This window comes from Odocoileus virginianus, chromosome 16 (genome assembly GCF_023699985.2).
Source record: "Odocoileus virginianus isolate 20LAN1187 ecotype Illinois chromosome 16, Ovbor_1.2, whole genome shotgun sequence".
NCBI classification, from domain to species: domain Eukaryota; kingdom Metazoa; phylum Chordata; class Mammalia; order Artiodactyla; family Cervidae; genus Odocoileus; species Odocoileus virginianus.
Window position 1 is genome coordinate 13,565,601 of NC_069689.1, and position 7,505 is coordinate 13,573,105.

At 48.8% G+C, this 7,505-nt stretch overlaps 1 long non-coding RNA gene across 1 annotated transcript; it reads right to left on the bottom strand.

Moving 5' to 3' along the window:
- Positions 1 to 4,084: 4,084 nt before the first annotated feature.
- Positions 4,085 to 7,257, bottom strand: LOC139038610 (uncharacterized). Its single transcript, XR_011491632.1, has 4 exons — positions 7,107 to 7,257; positions 4,782 to 4,882; positions 4,349 to 4,596; positions 4,085 to 4,265 (listed from the first exon to the last, which is right to left on the bottom strand). It is a non-coding gene; the product is annotated as an uncharacterized lncRNA (long non-coding RNA).
- Between the last annotated feature and the right edge of the window lie 248 nt (positions 7,258 to 7,505).

The following is a 7,505-nucleotide window of genomic DNA, read 5'->3' on the forward strand; positions in this document are numbered from 1 at the left end:
GAATACAGTTGATTTACAAAGGGTGTTATTTTCAGATGTACAGCATACTTATTCATTTGTATATATATACACACACATTGTTGTCGTTTAGTCGCTAAGTTGTGTCTGACTTTTTGCATCCCCGTGGGCTAGAGCCCACCAGGCTCCTCTGTCCATGGGATTTCCCAGGCAAGAATACTGGAGTGGGTTTCCATTTCCTTTTCCAGGGGATCTTACTGACCCAGGGATCAAACCTCTGTCTCTTGAATTGACAGGTGGGTTCTTTACCTCTAAGCTGCCAGGGAAGCCCATATATACATATATATGTGTGTGTGTGTGTGTGTGTGTGTATTCTTTTTTCAGATTCTTTTTCATTATAGATTATTACAAGATATTGAATACATCTCCCTGTGCTATGCAGTATGCAAATAGTGCATAACAGCACACACATCAACACATGCAGAGTTAGTATATGATCACACACAGGTAAGTGGGCACAGAAATACTAACATGATCATACAGGTAAATTCATTCATGAGCAGTGCATACTCATACCCAGTAGGTAATGGTGCACAGGTAAATGTGTACATGAACAGAACATGATAGTGCACAGATAAACACAACCATAGCTGTAGCTGGTCGCCCACATGTAAACACATAAGTATATTCATCAGATCAATTGGCACATGGTCAGTGCCATGAGAGGAATGAATGAGATGTGGTAACAGAATGGGGAGTGAGTGGAGGTGATGGGGAGTGGGGATCACTGTAGATGGAGTGGTCAGAGAAGGTGTCCCTTAAGACGTGCCACCTGAGCTGAGACCAAAGGGCAGGGGTGAATGGCCATGGCCATGGCCAGAGCTCCCCCGCAACCAAGGGAGCCCCTCATTCACCCTCACTGAGGCTGGATGAGCTTCAGCCTTGCTGAGGACAAAGTCAGCGTGGCTGGAGATCCAGGTGTATATGGAGGTGGTGTGAAGTGAGGTTGGATAGGTGGGCAAATGATGACTCAGTCAGGCAGCACCTAAGCTTACAGGGAGGGTGGATCTCTGCCTGTGATGTGGTGAGCTCCCCACCCATGGAAGAATGCAAGGAGAGAATGATCATGGTTCTGCTGTGTCTAAGAGGGAGCTGAATATTAGATGCAGGAGACTGAGAAAGGAATTCAAGGGCAAAGGCTGAAAGTCTGACATCAAATTGCTCAAAAGGGTTTGGGGACATCTGAGGTTTCATCTCCTAGCAGATGTGATCAGACACGTAGCCAAGATTGGGGCACAGCTACCATGGTGGGGTGGTAGTGGGACTGGACATCATCCAGCAGATATGGTGGACATCAGGGGAGCCAGCGACATGCCTCATTTAGAGTTCATGGCCACCTTCAATGCTTCCTCCCAATAATTACTAAAACCATTAACAGAAAAATCAGTGAATTAAAAAGATCTTATGTCAGTCCTGCCCTTACTCTACACTGATGATAGGATATTAGAATTTAAATGCAATTTGAAAGACAGCACCACCTCTTTGATCAAAAGCCCTCTGCACCAGAAGTAGAGCTTTGGTAAGATGCTGGCAGTCAGAGCCACAGTTTGACGATTCTCCTGACAGCAGCTCCCGATACATCAACTTAATTTCTATTCAAAAGCTCCCTTAGTTCTGTATGATTTCAATACCTTTAGACCATGAAGTTTTTGCACCTTGTTTTATGTCCCTGGATATGTTCCAGTGTCTCCAGGTTTATAGTCTATGGGAATTTGAATAGCATTTGTAACCTGCTGTGGTGTGAAAATTGTATAAATCTTAATTATGTTGAAATGGTGCATAGTACTTTTCAGGTCCGCCATATCCTTCTACTTCTCTGTTCATTCTATTAATTTTTGAGAGTTTGGTATTGAAACTCTAAATAGAAATCTTAAGTTATCTACTTAAAAAATTAATTGCAATATATAGTGGAACTATAGACAACTTTGTTCTGTATTGTCCAAGTCTTCTGTAAATGTGTTATCACATTTTCATAATTAAAAACAATTTTTTAAAAATAAAAAACTTTCTTAGTTCTGCCCTCTGAAGTCAAATGGATTTTATCAGTTTTCAGCACAAAATGCTCACTTTTTAGAGAAAGAAAAAAAAATGCAGAATGTGGTTGAAAGGATCACCATACTGGGGAGAGGAGTCTTCATACTTACTTGGAATTGAAGATTTCCACAAGAAAACTCTGCTTCTAAGAATGGGACCACCAATTAAGGGCCAGTCTGACCCTCTAACACTAGTGGAATAAAATGGAAGCAGATACTTTGGCCAGATCATTTTTAGCTACTTTTCCAGAAAATTCGGGTGTGTGTTTTCTCCTGCAGGACTGGTACCTGACATGGACTCATCTGCATCTAAGCAGCAGATGTTCTTTCCTGCAGAGTGAATGTGGGATTTAGGAAGATTCTGAGCGGGGGTTGGGGGGGGTGGAAATCTCGGCAGCCACTGAGGCCTTGTGCCCATCAGAACGCTAGAACCCCCTCTCTCTTAGCTTCTACGACACAGCCTGGGTCTGCTCAGCCTCACTGGAGGTTTCTAATCCTACTCTGGTTCCAGAAACTTGTTATTGTTGTTTAGTCGCTAAGTGCTAAGTCGTGTCCGACTCTCTGCGACCCCGTGGACTGTAGCCCACCAGGCTCCTCTGTACACAGGATTTCCTAGGCAAGAACACTGGAGTGGGTTGCCATTTCCTCCTGCAGAGGATATTCACAAGCCAGGAGCTAATTCTGTGTCCCCTGCAGGGATTCCTCACCACAGGGCCGCCAGAGAGGCTTCTAGAAAGGTAGTTCAAGCTAACAGTGGTGAGAGCCGACTGTGACGGAGATTTTATCTTCATCGTATTGTCAGGGAACTTGAGGCTTTGGGGTTTAAGGAACTTCCCCAAGATCTAGCAAGGAGCAGGTTTATTTTTCAATCCCAAGTCTGCCTGATGTCAACATCCAAGCTTTGTATGGTCAACATAATTGCCCATAAGAGCCATCTGCAGTGCACTGAAGCCAGAGGCACTGAGTTGCCAGCAGAACTGTGGACTGGCCTCCTGGAATCTGCCTACCCTGACAAGTGACACCCCCCCCACCCCAAATTGCTGGCCCATCTGATGAGGCCCCCATTCCATCTGGTGAGACCTGGGAGCCCGTCGTCCTGTTACCAAGTCAGTCTCCCAGCGCCTGCATCCTGAGGTCTCCAGGGAGAGAGGACTTGGGTCATAACCACACTAATGACAAAGCTCTAACCGAAGGCCCCAGTAACCTCTAGGTTTCCTTCCTTCCCAGGGCCGTGGTAATGAAGCCAGGCAGGCGCTGAGGGAGTAACAAGATCCTGCTCGGGGTTAGCTAAGAGGTGGTTTGTGGTCAGGCGACCAGCAGATGGGCTCAAATTACCTGGCTTTAATTTCCAATAATTGGCAGGCTGGATTACCTTCCAGCTCAGGGGACCTAGAACTAGATGGCTCCGGCTACCAGCCCCAAAGGAGGGGAGCCGCTGTCCCCAAGGGGGGTGCTGCAGGCAGGGGCAGGGAGCCCAGAGACACCCAGATGATTTCAGAAACCTGGCTTCTTGTCATGGGACAGGAGCCTCTTGCGGAATTCACAAGGACTTCATCCAGAAGATGGGAGACAGTGGCAATCATGAAAGGCCAGATCTGGTTACATCATTCTCTCCTATTTTTTTTTTTTTTTTGCTTTTGGGTTTAGTTACCAAAATGTTTATGCATACGCCTGTATTCCCAAATGCTTGCTTAGTCTGTTGTGTATCTACTTACACTTGGAGTAACTGCTAGATTTGAGTGGAAACTTCCTAGGGACCAGGCTGTTTCATGTGCATGAGCTTACTTAATGTTGAAGTGACCTCCATGGGGTAGGGACTCTTACCCCCATCAGTTGTGAGTCCTGATGGTGACAGAAGGGGACAGGCCAGCTGATGGTCCCTGATTTCCTGGTGAAGAGCCAGACTCCTCCTAACCCCGCACACTCGGAACCCGCTTGGTCACCCCCTCTTACTGGCTCTCCACCTCCCCTCTCAGCAATGCCGAGGGCTCCACCCTAGTCATCCCCCGGGCTCCACAGCAGCCACCAAACCATTCATGTCCTCATTCATTTATTTACTGATGCAAAAGCACGTCCCCAAGCCGGCTCTTCACCTGTGCTTGGCGTCAACCTGGTCCATACTAGACACTCAGTAAACATTGATTGGGTGAATCAGTGAGCAAAAATGTCATGATTAAGAAGAGAGGGCTCTTCCATCCAAAGCTTGTGCATACCCTGGTGAGGAAAACAGAACTATAAACAAATCTACACTCACCAAGATGGTTGGTTTTACAACAGATGATGGTGCAAGGAATTACCGTAGTAAGGATGCATGAAGTTCCATGTGCAAAAAAGCGAAGCATCTTACACAACATGGGGTGCGGATGATAACAATTCAGTGAACTGGTTGCTTTGTCTTTCTGGTATACCATTCTTTCCAGGGGTGGAAGGTGGACGTGTGTGTGTGTGGGTATCTGTGTGCCTGTGCATGTCTTCCATCTCCTGCATTCCCAAGGCTCCTGGTCCACACCCGGTCGTATCCTTGGCACTCAGACCATGACGGATGCTTCACGAAAGGAAAGCAAGGGCTGAGATGAGAGACAAGGCAGTTAAAATGTCACCCCAAAGCTTCCTGAGTGCTCTTGAAAAGAGGTATGAGTTATTTCGTATTCTGCATTTGTTCTAAGAATTGCTCTCTGTCAGAGCATCTGGGAACAAGACCAAGAGAAAATATAGCCATCTTGTTCCTACCTGCTGAGGAGCTGTAAGCCGCTGCAGCTCAGAGATGTTCCAGGGAGAAGGAGGCGCTGGCTGGGAAAGAGGGCTGGGCTGGAGGCTGGGGGTGTCATTGTCTGCAAAGTGGGAACACTCTCAGCCTTGAGGGGTCATTGACAAACAATCTAATCTCAGCTGGGACGGTCGCTTAGCCAGTTTTCTGCTCAATACATAGGACGGGTCCTTGACCTTGATGACCTTCACTATCCACATCTGTGAAACGAGACCAATCAGGCACCAATAACTCCCCCAATGAGACCATGCCTCCCCCCACCCCGAGTGCTTTATAGACGGTGAGATGTGGCAGGGGTGCTGACTAATTCATTAATTCCTAATATGTGCATTTATAATATATTCCTCTCCAGCTATGGTGAAACTGGCTCCTTGGGTGCATTATGTAATTATCACAGCCAACTGAACAGTTCTCACAGCAAGGCTGTCGGTGTCACTTAGCTGGCCACTGAGAGAGCTCGGGCCCCCAGACAGTTAAACCACGCTGGGGCCACCTGGTACTTGAAGCACCTCAAGGGCCTTCATAAAACTGCTGGGTGACCACAAACTAACCACCAGTTCCTCCGACGCCCAGCCCAGCAGCCTGCAGGCGAATCGCGGGAGAAAAGGGTGATGCAGCAATTCGCGGCTCTGGGCACCTCGCCCGCGGCGCACGGCCTGGTTATCTATCAACTTCCCTCAGAGACGAGCCTGGAAAGTCCCACCTGGCCAGGACGCTGCTCCTGTCCGATGCCCCACGTGTCCCTCCGGGGCGCTTCCCTTGGGGGCTGCCGACCCCGAATCCTTAGTGTTTAAAAGACTTACTTTCAGTGAATTCTGGTTTCAAGGATGTTGGCCTTTCAGGTAAAAGTGGCCGCCGTTGATTTTCACTGGGCGAGTTTAAGAGGGCTAGGGCAAGCCACCTGCTGGGGAGTGCATCCCCGGATGGGGTATCTGAGCTGTTTTCTCCACCTGGGGCTCAGACATTTTGGGACAGAGCCCAGGAATATTTTGATAGCACCCATTTCCTCCTCAAATCTTAAGTCATCCTAATTCTGTCCCCTCCTCACCCCCAACACACACACTCCCTCACCCTGTTAATTTCCTTCTTGGAAAACCAGCAATACATCAGATCATGACCTTGCGAGTCAGCCCCTGGGTTGGAAAGGCAGTGTCCCCATGATCTGACTGTGTGCTTTGGGGAGCTCATCTAAACTTCCGAGTGCCCACTGTTTCAGTAGGTCTGGGGGGTGGTCTGAGAATATGCCTTCAGACAGATAAACCCACTTGGGGTTGAGGCTGTAGTCCCAGGACCACACTGAGAAGCCCTGCATTAGGGGGTCCATGGATGAAGCTCAGAGGATTGCTATCACCTGTGTGATTCCTTGAACAGAGGAGCCTGGCATGTTGCAGTCCATAGGGTCGCAAAAGAGTGGGACACGATTTAGCAACTAAGCAACAACAACAACAATCACCTGTGTGTTTCAGGCGGGTGTCAGAGAGTCCCAAAGAGACCTCTGACCTCAAAACAACCTAGACCCAGAACACAGAGGTGAAAAGATGGGGAGGTGTTAATGACTCCAGTGGTGAGGGTCTGTCTTCCTTGGGGAATGTGGTGGCCCTGCCCGTGGGAGTGGCATGAGGGTGGTGGCATGAGAGGAGTGAGGACTTCTGATTAAATAAGTGAAGATCCAGAAATGTGGGTTGGCAGCAATGTATTTTAAAGGCAATGTCCCAGGGAAAGTAAGAGGCACCAACCAGGTCCAGCCAAGGACTGGGATGTGGGGATGGTGGATGAGCAAACCAGTGACAACACAGGGCAGTGTAGATCAGAGAGCAGTTCCAGGGAGCCGAGACCTGGGGGAAATTTCAGGTCGCCAAACACGAACTATGGAAGGGACGGGGCTTTACGGTTGAGGCAGCACTTGAGGCGTTCCTGGAACAATAGTGGCAGGCTGATTCTCAAATGCAGCTTATATGGAAAGAAAAAGAAGATTCCAGGAACACTAGAATGCAGAGGGTCAGGAATTCCCCCCCACCCAGCCGAACACAAACACACAAACACACACACACACACACACACTTAGTTTCACCAGTCCCTGCTGACACAGGGGCTGGATGGAACAGCCTCGGACCCTTCCACGTGGTGTCCTCCACCTTGAATCTCCCCCAGAAAGTGAAGTTGTCTTCACTTTGAAGGCTGTTTCACTTAAGATGTTTGTTTCCTGACATCCCTGTCCACACACCGAAGACTCTAGTCCCAAGAGTCTGGTGGAAGGCCCAGCCTGCAACGGTGGAAAGCCAGCATACCTTGGTCAGTGGCTCAGGACACCGAACAGAGCAGAGCAGCCAGCAGACCCAGAGTTTGCCAAAGTACCGATTGTACAAGGCAAACCACCCCGTCAACTTCTGGCAGGCTCTACAAGAGATGAAAGAGCTGGGCTGCTTCTATACCGCTCGGCATCCCTCCTCCCGCTGCTGAAGAGAGTGGGGAGGGAGGGGAGAAGACAGATGGGGGAAGAAATGTCAGAAAGACTGGCTTCAGTCCCATTCATGTTTACTGAGCACCTACTATGTGCGGTGCCGGACCAGGGCATAAAGGGAGAAGGTTCTGGCACCAGAGCCTGGCTGGGGCTCCTGGTCTCTTGCCTCTCCCTTTGGTTGTTAGACTCCAAGGCAGTTAGGTCTGTCCAGCACTGCTCCCTTGCC